This window comes from Neofelis nebulosa, chromosome 2 (assembly GCF_028018385.1).
Source record: "Neofelis nebulosa isolate mNeoNeb1 chromosome 2, mNeoNeb1.pri, whole genome shotgun sequence".
NCBI classification, from domain to species: domain Eukaryota; kingdom Metazoa; phylum Chordata; class Mammalia; order Carnivora; family Felidae; genus Neofelis; species Neofelis nebulosa.
In genome coordinates, this window is record NC_080783.1 from 10,327,552 (window position 1) to 10,343,180 (window position 15,629).

Sequence of the window (15,629 nt, forward strand, 5' to 3'; positions counted from 1 at the left end):
TTGCAAATACTGAAATGCAGAGATAAAAAGAAAGTTTCCATGAAAAGCAACCCGTGAAAAACAACACATTTCCTTTAAGGGAACAATGGTACAAATGGTAAGAATTATTGTTCATATAGTAATAATGAAAGCTAGAAGTCAGTGGGAAGACATCTCTTAAATGCTCAAAGAAAAAATAAAACTATCAATCTAGAACTATATATGCAGCAAAAATGTCCTTCATGAATTAAAGCATAATAGAGACATTTTTCAGGTAGAATTTATTGCCTGCTTTCTAAGAAATGCTAAAGGAAGTTCTTCCAGCTGGAAAGAAATGATACCGTATATCTTCAGGAAGGAGTGCAGAGCACCAGAAATGACAAATATATGGGCACACTTTTTTTAAACTATTTTTCTCTTAATTCTTTAAAATATAATGACTGTTTAATAGAAAATTTTGGATTGTATTTGGAATATTTAACACATACAAATGTAATACATCCAACAATCACATATGGCATAAAGGATCAGGATGTATGGAAATGTACGGTCACAGAATACATACATTTTTTCGTGAAATGTTGTGATATCAACTCTAAATAGACTGGAAAAGGTTAGGAAGAGTATTATAAGACCTCAATTAACCACTAAAATTAAGCACAAAATCTAAGCAGCTTTCAAATATGGCAAATACTTCAAATATAACAAAGAGCTTAGCAACTTTCAAATATGCAATATGCTATTAACTACAGTCACCATGTTGTATGTTACATGTCCATCACTCATTTATTTTGTAACTGGTAGTTTGTACCTTTGTACCTCCTTCATCCATTTTCCCTACCCTCTACTCCCCGCCTCTGGCAGCTACCAGTCTGTTCTCTGGATCTATGAACTTGGTTTTTGTTTGTTTGCTTGTTTGTGTTTTGGATTTCACATATAAGTGAGGCCATACGGTATTTGTCTTTCTCTGTCTGACTTATTGCACTTACTGTAATGTCCTTTAAACATTAAGGACCATGGTTTATTGCTTTTTTATGTTTTGTTTATTTATTTTGGGCATTGTCTTTGTTTATAATTTTTTGCCGTGTGACATTTTGAGATTAATATATTCCGAAAATCAGCCTTTCCATTTATGGTTCCTGGATTTCCTGTCCGATTGAGAAATGCCTTTCCTACTAGTATACAGACTAGTAATTTTATGGTTTTACTTTTTACACTTAAATTTTTGATCCACCTGAATTTTGTTGTGAAGGGATGGAGTGATCCAATATTGGTTAGATGGCCAACCAATCGCCTCATCACCATTTACTGAATAATCTCTATTGTTTCTACTGACAGAAATAACCTACTATAAAATCCTATATGTTATTTGGGTCTATTTATATACTCTTTCTTTGATCTGTCTATTCGTGTACAATAAGACAGTGGAGTAACTAGTTAGGTTTTATGATACGACCAGTTTCAACTCATTAACCTCCTCAGGCAGATATGACATGGATGTTCTTACTTGTTGATTTTTCTATATCAACTTTAGAATCGGCTTGTCTATTTTTTTAAGGGCCATTTTCTTGGGAAGGTTATAAATTTATAGGTTAAATTAGGAGAGGTTGGTAGTTTAATGACATTGAGTTCTCTTATCCAAGGTTATGGTAAGTAATTTATTCATTTAAGCCTTTTGGGTACCTCAATAATGTTTTAAGGTCTTGTTATTATGGATTTTGCACATTTTTAAAAGTAATCTCTATACCCAACATTGGTCTCGAAATCACAATCCCAAGATCAAGGGTCAGAAGCTCTGCCAACTGAGCCAGCCAGGCATCCTCATTTCGCACATTGCTTATAACATTTGGTCTTTGTAGCTTACTTTCTCTTTTGTAATTGTTTCTTTCGTTATGCCTGCTGGTTCTTGTTTATATATGATGTAGATACAGCTACATATACATGGATACAGATATAGAAGGTTCCCAGCCATTTTACTGAGTTTTTTTTATTACTTGCAATGGTTTTTAATTGAGTTTTCTGAGTAAATGCTCTTATCATCTGCAAATAATGATATTTGTATCCCATCGTTTCCAACTTTTATACCTCATTTCTTTTTCCATTGATAATGGTTGTCCTAGTTTTTAAGAGGACATTTTCCATTGCTTCTCATTTAGTATATAATTCAGGCCTTTTGTTTGATAAGGTTATATTAAAGTCTTATCCTTCTATTACTATGTTTAAGAAGTTTTTTTCTCATAAAAAATAGATGTTGAAATTTTAAGTTTTGAACTATTAATAGAGTGAATTATGTTAATATATTCTCAGCACTAAGTCATACACTATTTGAATAAAGACCATTAGATTATTGTGTATTATCATACTCTTAATGTACTGCTGAAGCTCATTTGCTTACGTTCTGTTGAAATTTTTGCAGACTTGATGAGAAAGAGCTAATATTATTGTTATGGTTTGTTGCATTTTGTTATCAATGTTCTATTACTTTTTTTTTTTTTTTTTTACTTTTTAAAACGTTTATTTATCTTTGGGGGGGGGGCAGAGTGCAAGCGGGGGAGAGGCAGAGAGAGAAGGAGACACAGAATCTGAAGCAGGTTCCAGGCACTGAGCTGTCAGCACAGAGCCCCATGCAGGGCTCCAACTTATGGACCGTGAGATCATGACCTGAACCGAAGTCAGATACTCAACCAACTGAGTCATGCATGTGCCACAATGTGCTATTAGTTTCATAAAAATTATTTGAGGGGTGCCTGGATGCCTCTGTTGGCTGAGCATCCTACTCTTGATCTTGGCTCAGGTCATGATCTCATAGTTTGTGAGTTCGCGTCCTGTGTGGGGCTCTGAGCTGACAGCATGGAGTCTGCTTGGGATTCTCTCTCTCTCTGCCCTTCCCTCCTCTCTAAAAATAATCAGATAAAACTTAAAGAAATTATTTGAAAATTTTTTGCCTTATGTTCTACCAGAGTGGTTGATAAAGTACTGCCAACTGCCTGTTTTTATAAAGTTTTATTGGGACACAACCAACAACACTCATATAGATTGTGTATGGCTATTTTCACTCTGTCAACAGAGTTGGGTAGATGCCACAGTGAATTCATAGTCCACAAAGCCGAAGATACTATTCTCTGGCCCTCCACAGAAAACCTTTGTAGACCACTGCTCTCAAATAATTTAAGTAGCACTGTAATTATTGTTTAATTAAGGTTTGGTAGGATTCCATGTGGAACCATCTCAGCTCATCATTAATTCCCCATGTCTGATTTTCTTTCTGTTTGTGTATGGATTGGTCCACCTGAGTCAAAACTTGAGTTGAAACTTTATTTGTTTACGTATACTTTACATCTGAATGCGCCTTTTATCTTTCCCTCTGGTTAATTTTGGTTTTTGGTATTTTCTAAATATTCTGAAATTTGGTTTTGAGTTTTTGACCTAAGAATTAAGTATTCTTTTTAAAGGTTATGCAGTTATGGTTTATCTCTTCGTATGAAGTTATAATTTTATGACTTTATGAGAAAACTTTTAAAAATAATTATGTTTACAATTCAGTATTCATTGAAGTTTTCTTTATGAAATTTCTATATTTTTAATGTTGCAAGGGACTTGGAAAAAATACATGTAGTCTCTACTTGTGAAATATAATAGAGTCTTTAATATGCAGATTAGCTTGAGGTACATAATTAACTTGTTATTTACATCTTCTAGCTCTTTGCTTATCTACACTGATCAGCCTTTCATTAAACAGAAGAGAGAATTAAAACTTCCCATTACTCTTTGTATTTTCTGTTATCCTTGTTTCTGAATTTTGATTACAAAATTGAATAGCACAGGTTTGAGCCTTGTGGGTCCACTGATACTTGGGGTTTTTTTGATAAATACAGTATCGTGAATGTATTTTCTCTTCCTTATGATTTTCGTCATAACACTTTCATTTCTTACTTTATTGTAACTTAATTTACAGTAAGGGTACAGTATATAATGTATGTAACATACAAGATATATGTTGATTGACTAGCAATCTTATTGGTAAGGCTTCTGGTCAACTGTAGGCTATTAGTAGTTAAGTTTTTGAGTCAAAAGTTATATGTGGATTTTTTACTGCATGGAGAATCAGTGCCCCAACCCTCATGTTGTTCAAATGTTCAAATGTCAACTGCATATGTTATTAGGTTAATAGACATCAGGATGATTAGATGTATATTACAAAATGTAACCTTTATGATTCTGAAGCATTCTTTATTTCATTAATCCCCTTTATCAGGAGTTCAACCTTTTTTTTTTTTTTTAAGTTTGCTTATTTTTGAGAGAGAGAGAGAGAGAGAGAGCGGCAGAGAGAGAGGGAGACAGAGGATCTGAAGCGGGCCCTGAGCTGCCAGCAGAGAGCCCAATTGGGGGGCGTGAACTCACAAACCATGAGATAATGACCTGAGTCCATGACCTGAGCCAAAGTCTGACACTTAACTGACTCAGTCACCCCCGAGTTCAACCTTGTTTGATATGAAGATTACCACTCTTGTTTTTTTGGCCTTGTATTTCCAGGAATTACTTTAAAGATACTTATCTTTAATATATTTTTTGCAATTTTGTTTTGTTTTATAATTTTGTATACTTCTTGTATACAACATAGTACTGGATATAGCATTCATTCTTTGTTCTTATGTATAAAATAGTTTAACTTCATGATTCAATCAGATGTTTTATTTATTTAAACATGTGAGATTAACTGTCTTACAGTTAAATTACAGATTTATTTTGTCATAGAAACACATCTTACTCTCTGTGTCCAGTTTCATTGCATTTTTAGTTCTTATATCACCATGAGGTGTATGTGGTCTGTGATATGGTTTATGTACATGTATTTCTTCTGATAATTTGGAGAGTTTGAGTTTTTGCTTTTGTGATAAGTCTCATAAATCTACTCTTAAAAAAAAAGTAACCATTTGTTATAGTGAATCATTAGAATAATTGTATTTATTTTTTATTGCTAAACCATTTTTATCATTCTTAATAATCTATCTTTACTACATATATATATATATATACATATATAAGCATTTTGTATAGTTATAGTCAATATATTACTCTCTTAAAATACCATTTTATATTCCATTTTTCCTCTTTAGTGTTATTTCATACAATGTTATTTTATTTTATATAATCATCAGAATAATTTTATGTCTGATTCTTCCCCATTTTCCCTCAACTGACTGATTCTAGTAGATTATATTATTTATTTTAGTGATTTCTTGTACACATGTCACTACTATCGTAATATCAGTTTATTTATCAATTTACAATCATGCCTTTCCCCTATAGTTATAGATGAGGATATCAGCAACTTCTTTCACTGTCTGCCCTAAGTCTTATATTTAAATATATTATTTTTATAGTATCTAAGTAGAAAAAGACTGTATTCTATTACCTCGCTTAAGCTCTGAATGTCTATATGTATACATATGCATATTATATATATATATATGTATATATATATGTATATACATATATATATATAATGCTACTTAACCTCTGTTTGTATGTATACATATATATGCTTGTTTGTTTGTGTACACACACACACACACACACACATACATATATATGTGTGTGTGTGTGTGTGTGTGTGTACACACATATACAAACAGAGGTTAAGTAACATAATAGGGAATAATAACAAATAATACAGTAGGGCCTGAGTGGCTCAGTTGGTTGAGCATCTGACTCTTGATTTTGGCTCGGGTCATGATCCCAGGGTTGTGGGATTGAGTCCCATGTCGGGCGCCATGCTGAGCGTGCAGCCTGCTTAAGATTCTCTACTCCCCCCCCACCCTTCTCCCTGCTTGTACTTTCATTCTCTCTATAATAATAATAATAATAGTAAATAGTTCCCATGTTATAGAAATTTTATGAAGCTGGAGAATAGTATTTATTAAAGACTTCATAAATATTATTTTTTCATTATTATTTTACTATGAATCATAGTATTTACATTTATTTTACTTTAGTTTTATTCATAGAAGTTGTTTTTAATCTTTTAGGTGGTTGAAGGTGGTCCTTTATTGTCTTTCTGAAAGACCCATAGAAATATTTTTTCATTTGTTCTATGCTGAAAACATAGTACAGGCACGCCTTGCTTTATTGTGCTTTTTACACATGGAAGGTCTATGACAACCCTGCATTGAGCAAATCTATTGACGCCATTTTTCCAACAGCCTTTGCTCCCTTTGTGTCTTTGTTTCACATTTTGGTAATTCTTGCAATATTTCCAACTTTTCATTACTATTATATCTGGATTGCTGCCATCTCACGATAACACTCTGATGGATTAATTGTCACTGAAGTGGTTTCTTGGGATCGACTATATTCCTGGTAGAGGTGCGGGGCAGTCTGTCGAAATGACAACAGAGCACTGAGAATGTGCCATATGTGCAGTGGAGGAAGCAACAGCAGTATTTGTGAGGACTGACTCCAATTTTGAAAGCAGGTCTGTGGGTGAAATGCTATCACCTGCTGCAGAGAGATCATTCATGAAAGGAAGAGTCAATCGCTGAGGCAAACTTCATTGTCTTATTTGAAGAAACTGGTAGTTTTACCCCAGCCTTCAGCAACCACTGTGCTCATCAGTCATCGGCCATCGACATCCAGGCAAGACCCTCCGCCAGCAAAAAAGATTAGGACTCTTTGAAAGCCGAGATGATGGCTAATGTTTTGTAGCAATGAAGTATTTTTTTACTGATTATTTTCAGAGAGAATAAAAGACAGACCACACACATTGCAGGAATGCGTGAGCAGAGGAGGGGCAGAGAGAGAGGCAGAGAGAGAGTCTCAAGCAGGCTCTGAGCTGTCAGTGCAGAGCCCGACGCAGGGGTTGATCCCACACATGGTGAGATCGTGATCTGAGCCCAAATCAAGAGTTGGATGCTTAACTGACTGAGCCACCCAGACGTCCCGAGAATTTTTAAAACAATTTTTTTTTAACATTTATTAATTTTGGGGAGAGAGAGAGAGAGGGAGAGTGAGCGAGCACATGAGCAGGGGAGGGACAGAGAGATGGAGACACAGAATCGGAAGCAGGCTCCAGGCTCTGAGCGGTCAGCACAGTGCCCGACATGGGGCTGGAACTCACCAACTGCAAGATCATGACCAGACCCAAAGTTGGATGCTTAACCAACTGAACCACCCAGGTGCCCCCCAAGTATTTTTTAATTAAGGTAGTTACATTGGTTTTTTAGACCCACTGCTATTGCACTATTTGTAGACTACAACGTAGTGTAAACACAATTATGCATGTGCTGAGAAAACCAAAAAAAAATCATTTAACTCATTTTACTGTGATCTTCACTTTATTATCATGGTCTGGAATGGAAACTACAATCCCTCTGAGGCAGCCTGTGGTTCGTTGCTTTTATACTTACATGGTGGCTTGAACAGGCATAAAATTCTTTGAAGACTTTGTGAAGGCCAGTCACTGCTTGGTCTGCTTTCCTGTTGCTCTGGAGGAGTTGCAAGTTGCAGTGATGGTTTTCATCTTAGTGGTGGCAACTGGATCGCTTAACCTTGATGTATCCCCAAACTGTGTTTCACGTATTTGAATCATAGATGCAGATTTATTTTGGTAGTTTTTAGCATGCTTTTGAATATGATCATCGGATATCTTTTGAAAGTATTTTATGATCTTTGTTTGTTCATTAAAGATACCAAACAAATCACCATTTGTGGGCATATTTTTATTTAGGGCAGCATTTGGTTCACGACATTTTTTTGATAAGGTTTGATAGCTCATGGTGATAGAATCATCATGATTCTAATTTGTTGCATTCCCACGTAAAACAGAATTATTTCCTATTCCTTCTCCTTTGCATAAAGAGCACGAATATCGTTTAGGTGGGTAGTATTGTGAGCATTGCACATATTCGAATCAGGGAAAGTCCTCCTAGACCTACTGTTTTCAGAAGGCTCGTGGAAAGAAGGGCAAAAGACCTGTTCTAGCCTAGCAGAAGTTCTTTGTGACATGTGGTTTTATGTGAGCATGAACTTGACCCACCGGTCTTTCTCCGGACCAGGAAGGGGGCAGCAGAAGTGATGCTGAAAACACGGAGCATTTGCCGGGCTCCATGCCCACTGGCCCACCGCTTCCTGCAAGGGGCTTGTTTCTGGTCATGTGTCTTATTGTCCATTTTCCAGTCATCTTCTTGGCTTCGGTCTGGGCTCAGGAAAACTTCCCCACAAGCCTGCTCTCCCACCACCATTCTTCCAAGCAGACAGTTGTTGCTTTTGCGCTGCAAAGCTTTCGCAAGATCGGCATTTGATTCCCCCTGGCTTCTTCCATCAGCCCTGTGTGACCTTCCCCTCATCTGGCTGTCCTTTCCTCATATCTTGCTCTCTGGGATGACAGATGTCTCTTGGTCTCTTCAGACATGAATCTACGTGCTGCTTTTTTGTTCTTCTGAGTGTCTGGCCAACATCATCTTTACCGCCATGGTGAAATCCCAAGAGGAATATTTTTGTCACTAATTAGTAATTCTGGCCACCAATTTCGACACTGGCAGATGACTCCGCGAAAGCAGTATTTCCTTTTCCCTGTCACTGCGAGCAGCCGAGCTTCATCATTTTCCCTTTTCTCAGTCATATAATACATGAAATAAAAGGATTGCCTCATGAATCATTAAACAGTCAGTTCTTGTTCTGTATTCCATTTCCTTCCTGTCGTGGGACCTTTGGCAGGAGAGAAACCACCTCCCCTTGTCCTTTTCCCCCACTCATTCAGCTATTTATATCTTGCATGCAACATTTATAAGGTAAAATGTCAGTGGGTCTTGATCTAACTCACCCGGTAAAGACCGTCAGCAAAGACTGGACACATACCTTCCTGGGCCCCACAAATGCTTTCAAGTGTCAGCGTTGTCTGAGATGCCTTGCCACTCTCCTCCTTTTCCAAAGCTTCCCTACCTTTCAAAGCTCAGCGAACATCCTGTTTTGGTTTTTTTTTTAAAAAGACTTCTCTGACTGCCAAACACACAGTGAAGTCTCTCTTCTCTGAATTCCTTAGTTCCTTTCTCCACTGTGGTGGGTGGTGGGAGACAAACACACGCATCTGGAGACAGACTGCATGCCCCGAAGCCTGTTCCGCGTGCCGCCAGCTGGGTCGTCTCGAAGACTTCCCTCAGTGTCCTAACCGAGAATAGAGGACATGTGGCTAAGTTTTCTACCACCCCACCCCCCGCCATGGCTATTAATAATAAAACGTAGCTCATAGAGCTTTTATATCAATTTGATGAAATTCACAAATGATGTTGCTATGTTATCGAAGAGCTAACTGTTATTTACAAATACATATTTTTTATGACAGTGAGGCATTCTGCACCAATATGTTCCAAACGCTAGAGTAGGTGCTTCACTCACCTGCTTTTTTGGGGGGAGGGGTGAGTTTCCAAATTTTTTTTTTTGCTAAGTTGTCTGATGTATCTTTATTTTTCTTACAAGTTTCTTTTTTTTAATGTTTAGTTTTTATTTTATTGGGATAGAGAGAGAGACAGGTAGGGAGAGAGAATCCCCAGTAGGCTCAGCCCTGACAGCACAGAGCCCGAGGTGGGGCTCGATCCACGAACCATGAGATCATGACCTGAGCCGAAATCAAGAGTTGGACACAACCAACTGAGACACCCAGGTGCCCCCTTTTTCACAATTTTTTTTGAACGAGACGGGCCGTCTTTTCATGGCCCAGTTTCCCTGTGCCCTTATTTCTCTTCCACATCTAACTTATAATATTTGGCAAGTAGATTCTGAAGGAGTTCCAGGTAAAGGGGAAAGCATGCCTGTGTGATACATAAGAAAAAGGGGAACTTTCTTGTGTTCCGTCATCAGTCAAGTCAAAATTGAAGTAAATCATGATTCGCTCCATGAATGCAAGAGATCCGGCCTTGCTCATTCAGTTAGAGCCTATGTCTTTCAGGTGGTGTGTGTCTGGTATGTGAAAGGCTCACAGTAACTGGTTTTGGAATAAATGTTTGAACGAATAAATGTATGAATATTTGGGTGAATATTTATTGTGAGGTCAGCGTGTATACTGACGTGTGAAATTATTCCTGAGAAATAAATAGACCTGGAACTTGCTTAAAAAAATGGATTTCAGAATGATAAATTTCCACGTCCTGTCTCCAAACATGACAGTGACCCAAGCAATTGGGTGTATTATTTCATTTGTCATCTTTCTGTGTTGCACTGGGTTGTTTGGGCTCCATACGGATGCATCTCAAACTGTGCCAATAAAATATCATTTATTTGAAGGCAGTCATTCCTGATTTTTTGTCCACCATAGCACCGAATACACAGCCATGAGTGTTGTAGGGCGTCGTTATGTGTTTGTCAATAGACTGAATGGTAATATCTATGACTGCAGGGCTATTAAAATTCACTCATTCAACAATCACTTATTGAGTAAGCACTCTGTTGGCAGGTGCTGTTTTAGCCCTTACGGGGTTTCAATTTTAGCAGGGGGTGGTAGGCAGTAAGCGAAGCAAATAAATAAAACATCTGATGTAACACATGGCAACACGTACGATGGAGAAAAGATGGTGATGAGGTTCAAGCCACATAGACATTGGCGGAAGAACACTTCAGGCAGAGAAAGAAGCAGGTGCAGAAGCCTTGGGGAGGGAGGGGCTGTGGCAGGGAGTATGTCGGATAACATCAGGGAGGCCAGTGCGACTGAAGTGAGGTGAGGGCTGAGGTAGTGGGGGCTGAGGTCAGTGAATGGGGTCAGGTCTTCTTGGTCAGTGTAAACACACTGGGCTTCACTCTGCGTAAGCTGGGAAGATATTGGGAGACAGTAAGTTACGAAGTCACATGATTGGTCTTATTTTTGATCAAGGTCACTTTGACCACCGTGTCAAGAACAGACTGTAGGAGGAAAATGGGGCCTCAAGGGGACAGACTGGGAGTCTAGTGCAATGGGGCAAAGGAGATGTTCATAGATTGGACTCGGGAAGGATCAGGAGGTGAGAAGTGTTAGCGATCGGGTGGTATGTAGAGCATGTTATCGAGAAGCCTCTAGACATCGGCATAGCGATGTGGAGGGGCCAGTTGGATATACAAGTCTGCAGCTCAGGAGGCAAGCACGGGATGGAGATCATCATTTGGGGTCAGGATATAAAGGTAGCATATGGGTCTGAGGGAAAGGAGAGTAGTACTTAGGAAACATGTCCACGGCCTGAACCCTGAAAGATTGCAATAACAAGAGGTCAGGCAGATGAAGAACAATCAGCCGAGGAGACCAACGTAGAGCAGTCAGTGGGTTAGGAAGAATGGCAAAGAGTGTAGAGTCTTGGAAAGTACAAGCGTTTAAGGAGGTTAGACATGAGGTCAAAGCTGGAGCTTTTGAGGATGACTGAAGGATAACGGTATGGCCGTGAGTACGGCCAGACATGAGAAGACAAGTCTCATAGCTCTTGAGACAGTGATGACTTTTTCTTTTTTTAAGTTTATTTATGTATTTTGAGGAAGAGGGAGAAGGGGCAGAGAGAGTGGGAGAGAGAGAATCCCAAGCAGGCTCCCCACTGTCAGCATGGAGCCTGATGCGGGGCTCAGACCCATGAACCATGACATCATGACCCGGACCAAAATCAAGAGTCAGATGCTTAACCAGCTGAGCCACCCGGGAGCCCCTGGACTGTTTTTGTAGTTGCAGGTAGCTACTGCTAGAGTTGGCTCAGTGAAATCAAGAATGGGTCTTACCAGCTTCTACCGGAGACAGTCCTGAGGAAGCTGGTCGAGGTTGCTGGGGCACCCATACTTTTGGAGTGTAAAACATACTGTAAATCAAAACCACAGGGGTGCCTCAACGTATAAATACTACACACAGGTTATGAATGGCCAGACAACCTGCTGAACGGGAGAAGCACTGTGTCACGCACCAGGTTGAACTCTACCCAAGTGGCCATGGACTTCACGGTGTGTCCTTTGTCTGCTCAGTTGATTTAAGCCCCCAAACCAAAACCAACAAGGAGGGAAGACTCAGAACGAAGCTTTGTGAGGATTTAAAAAATACTTCCAAAGCTTTTATGGAGTGTTCCTGGGATGCTTGGTAGTTTAAGGATCTTGTGTCTGTTTTACAAGATTATTTTTGGAATCATAATGAATTTCGCTGTGGTTTTTCTTTCTTTTTTTATCTTGTGCTGTAGAGGATGAATTTGTCTGAAGAATATACGAAGCCCTTTATTTCTTTGTTGAATATCATTCATTTTATAAAATAGCTTTTGGGGCAGAATTGAAAATATCATCTCATGCCGTATGTTTTAAGGTATACACCTTGAACCACACAGAATCTGAACTTCGCTGTGTGAGATACTCCATTGTTTTGATAAAGCGTCTTTGCTCCATCTTAACAAGGTTTTCAAAATGTTTACACGCATCAATTATGATACACTGCCTACGTGTATAGTAAGACATAGTCCCCGTTTTTAATTCCTTCTTTAAATTTAAGTTTTAGTTGTGAAAATTCCTAATCTCTATTAGCATTCACAGTAAACAGAAGTAATTCTATACTTACATTATACTGCTTTTAAGTGTAACTTCCAAAATTTATTACTTAAAATGAAAAAAAAAGAAAGGAAAGAATTTAAAGAATTCCCAGAAATTGCAACATGGTCTACAGAAAACTTCTGTGCTGATGAATGGCTCCTTGAGGAAAATCAGTTCTCTTATTAATATAACATCTGGCTTGCATCTTGCATAAATAAAAACACAAGAGCAGGATAGAAGTAACGGAAGAGGAGAGAGGGAGGAAGGAATGTGGGTTTTGTAGCATACTGATCTCTAACAGCCAAGAAATCTAATTAGAAGAAATGTCATCTAATGAGACTCTAGTCAAGAAAATTCCACAGGACAAGGCAAAGCCACCTGGACAACAGCAAAAACCGTGAACGGGTTAAGGAGTTTAAAAGCAAACAAAACAAACAAGCAAATAAAAAAAAAAAAAACCCCAAAACGGAAACAGCATGCATTGACATTGACTTCAGACCTCCATTCAGTCAAAATGGCAACTATCAATGGATTCCCTGGGGACCATTTCTGCCTTTGGCCACAGAAATTCCATTCCATGGCTTGGTTAATATGTTGTTGTTTTTTTTTTTTTTTTTAATTTTTTTTTTAACGTTTTTTATTTTATTTTTGGGACAGAGAGAGACAGAGCATGAACGGGGGAGGGGCAGAGAGAGAGGGAGACACAGAACCGGAAACAGGCTCCAGGCTCCGAGCCGTCAGCCCAGAGCCCGATGCGGGGCTCGAACTCACGGACCGCGAGATCGTGACCCGGCTGAAGTCGGACGCTTAACCGACTGCGCCACCCAGGCGCCCCGGTTAATATGTTTTAAGAAGCACTCTACTGTTCTCATGTGCACGATCAGATTTCTGTCTTTTCTTTTGTGCATTGTTGGTCTGGAAAAAGGGAACAGGCTTAAAGAAAGATGTAAACAGAAGTTAATTCTCATGCTTTCCGCATGGATGAGTGGAAAGGTTCCTCCTCTATTGGAAACACTATTTCTGATAATTTTGTTAGAGACCAACTTGATATTACAGTTGAATGTCATTGATTTTCCAGTTAAACCTTGTTTGATTTTTCCAGATTTGGAAACTGAAGCAATGAGTTGAATTTAAGGACATTTGACTACTATTAAATAGTAACAACCAAAAAAAGGTAAAATAGGAAAAACAATAAAAAGTAGACTGAGGGTTTTCTGTGATTTCTTTTTTGTCGTTGTTGTTTTGAGAATCAGAGACTGTGAGCTTGACACAGTATGCCTGTATTATCTTTTTTCCTACATTATCTAGAAAGAAAGGGTGACCAAAAGCTGGTTCCTGTGTTGCTTGGTGAATTTACAAGATTCTGGAGACCTAAAATGGCCACTTAGTAGAGTCAGAAAAACTAGTCTATGTAACAAAATAGATAAATTTTTAAAAATCAGGAAAGTGAGGGGCGCCTGGGTGGCTCAGTCGGTTGGGCGTCCGACTTCGGCTCAGGTCACAATCTCATGGTCCGTGTGTTCGAGCCCCGCGTCGGGCTCTGGGCTGATGGCTCAGAGCCTGGAGCCTGCTTCCGATTCTGTGTCTCCCTCTTTCCCTGCCCCTCCCCCATTCATGCTCTGTCCCTCTCTGTCTCAAAAATAAATAAAAACGTTAAAAAGAAATTAAAAAAAAAATCAGGAAAGTGGGATTCTTATTAAGAACACACACACACACAAACCTGAAAAAATACAATCCACAATACAAAATATGTATTTCTCTAGGTTTCCTAAAAGCAGATGACTCAGTGTTTATACTGATAATTTTTTTCCCTGCCCTTATCCTATTAATCATTTTTATTTATGACTTGATAAGCACTTTCCTGATATAGAAAATCAAGTAGCATTTTCAATGGTATTTTGGCAATAAATATTAATTCTCCAATCATATGTACCAATTAAGTTAATGTGCCTTTCAAGATGCAAAACTTCTGGCCCATCATCTCTATTTCTAACAATTTATCCTAATTGAATAGCTACACAGAAACTTGTGTAGGAGTGTTCATTTTAAAGTTTTGATAATGGTGGAGATTAAAAACAAATCAAATATTCTGTTAAGAAGAAATGGGTTATGACCATATACCATGGTAGTACGGTCATGCCATTGAGTATGATTTAGCCACCACAAAGAAGATGCTGAGAATCTAATTCATTCTAGTCTTTAATTTGGCTACTTGTTCATGTGAATCAGTCCCTTCACAAAGAGTACCATGCGCTCTAATGTGCAGTATAACACATGCACTAGAAAAAAAAATGTTTACCAGATGTTGACTGCTATAAGTAGAAATTCTAATAATGTATTCCTATATCTTCTCAAGGTGCTCCTAGGTTAATCATGTCCCATCTTAGAGACAAACGCAGATGATCCACCCAAACCCAGATTCTCATTTGCCTTGACCTCTTTTGCTTCAGAACGTTTCCATCCACCATCCCTTGGCTCTGCGTTAACACTGTCATGTCCTAGCTATTGTGTCATCCCTCAATCCCAATGTCAGGTAGCTCCTTTCCGCTTCTCGCTATTCAGCTAACTCATTCTACTACTTCTAATTCAGAAAATTTCAGACATCACTGAGAGCAGTCCATCACCACCTCATGTGTCTTCTTTCTCAAGAATGTGGAATAAACAAAACAAAACAGAAACAACTCCACTGTGAAGTATTCTAACCTTCTGGTCTTTCTCGCTTTCATCTGGAAAAGGTCACCAGTCCTGGTCATCCAGCTTGAGATCTGGACAGGCACATCTGTTTCTTTACCTAGTTTAAGATTTTTCTCTTCATATTTTTTCATAGAAATGATGAAATTTCTATTTGATGGCTTTTCTGTGAAATAAGGTTTCTTTTCCTTATCTGGAATCTCTATAAAATGAGATTTTTTTTGAATATGCATATACTTCAGTTATGGTTTGTCACATCTTTAAACATAGTTAAATATGTAATTATGAATATTTCTGAAATAAATTACCCTGAATGCAATCTGAAACAGACACATGCACACACGCGCGTGTGCACACACACACACACACACAATAAAGCAAATAAGTAAATATATTAATATCATTAGGAACCAAGATTTTCAGTGTAAGAGAAAAGAAACATACTATAA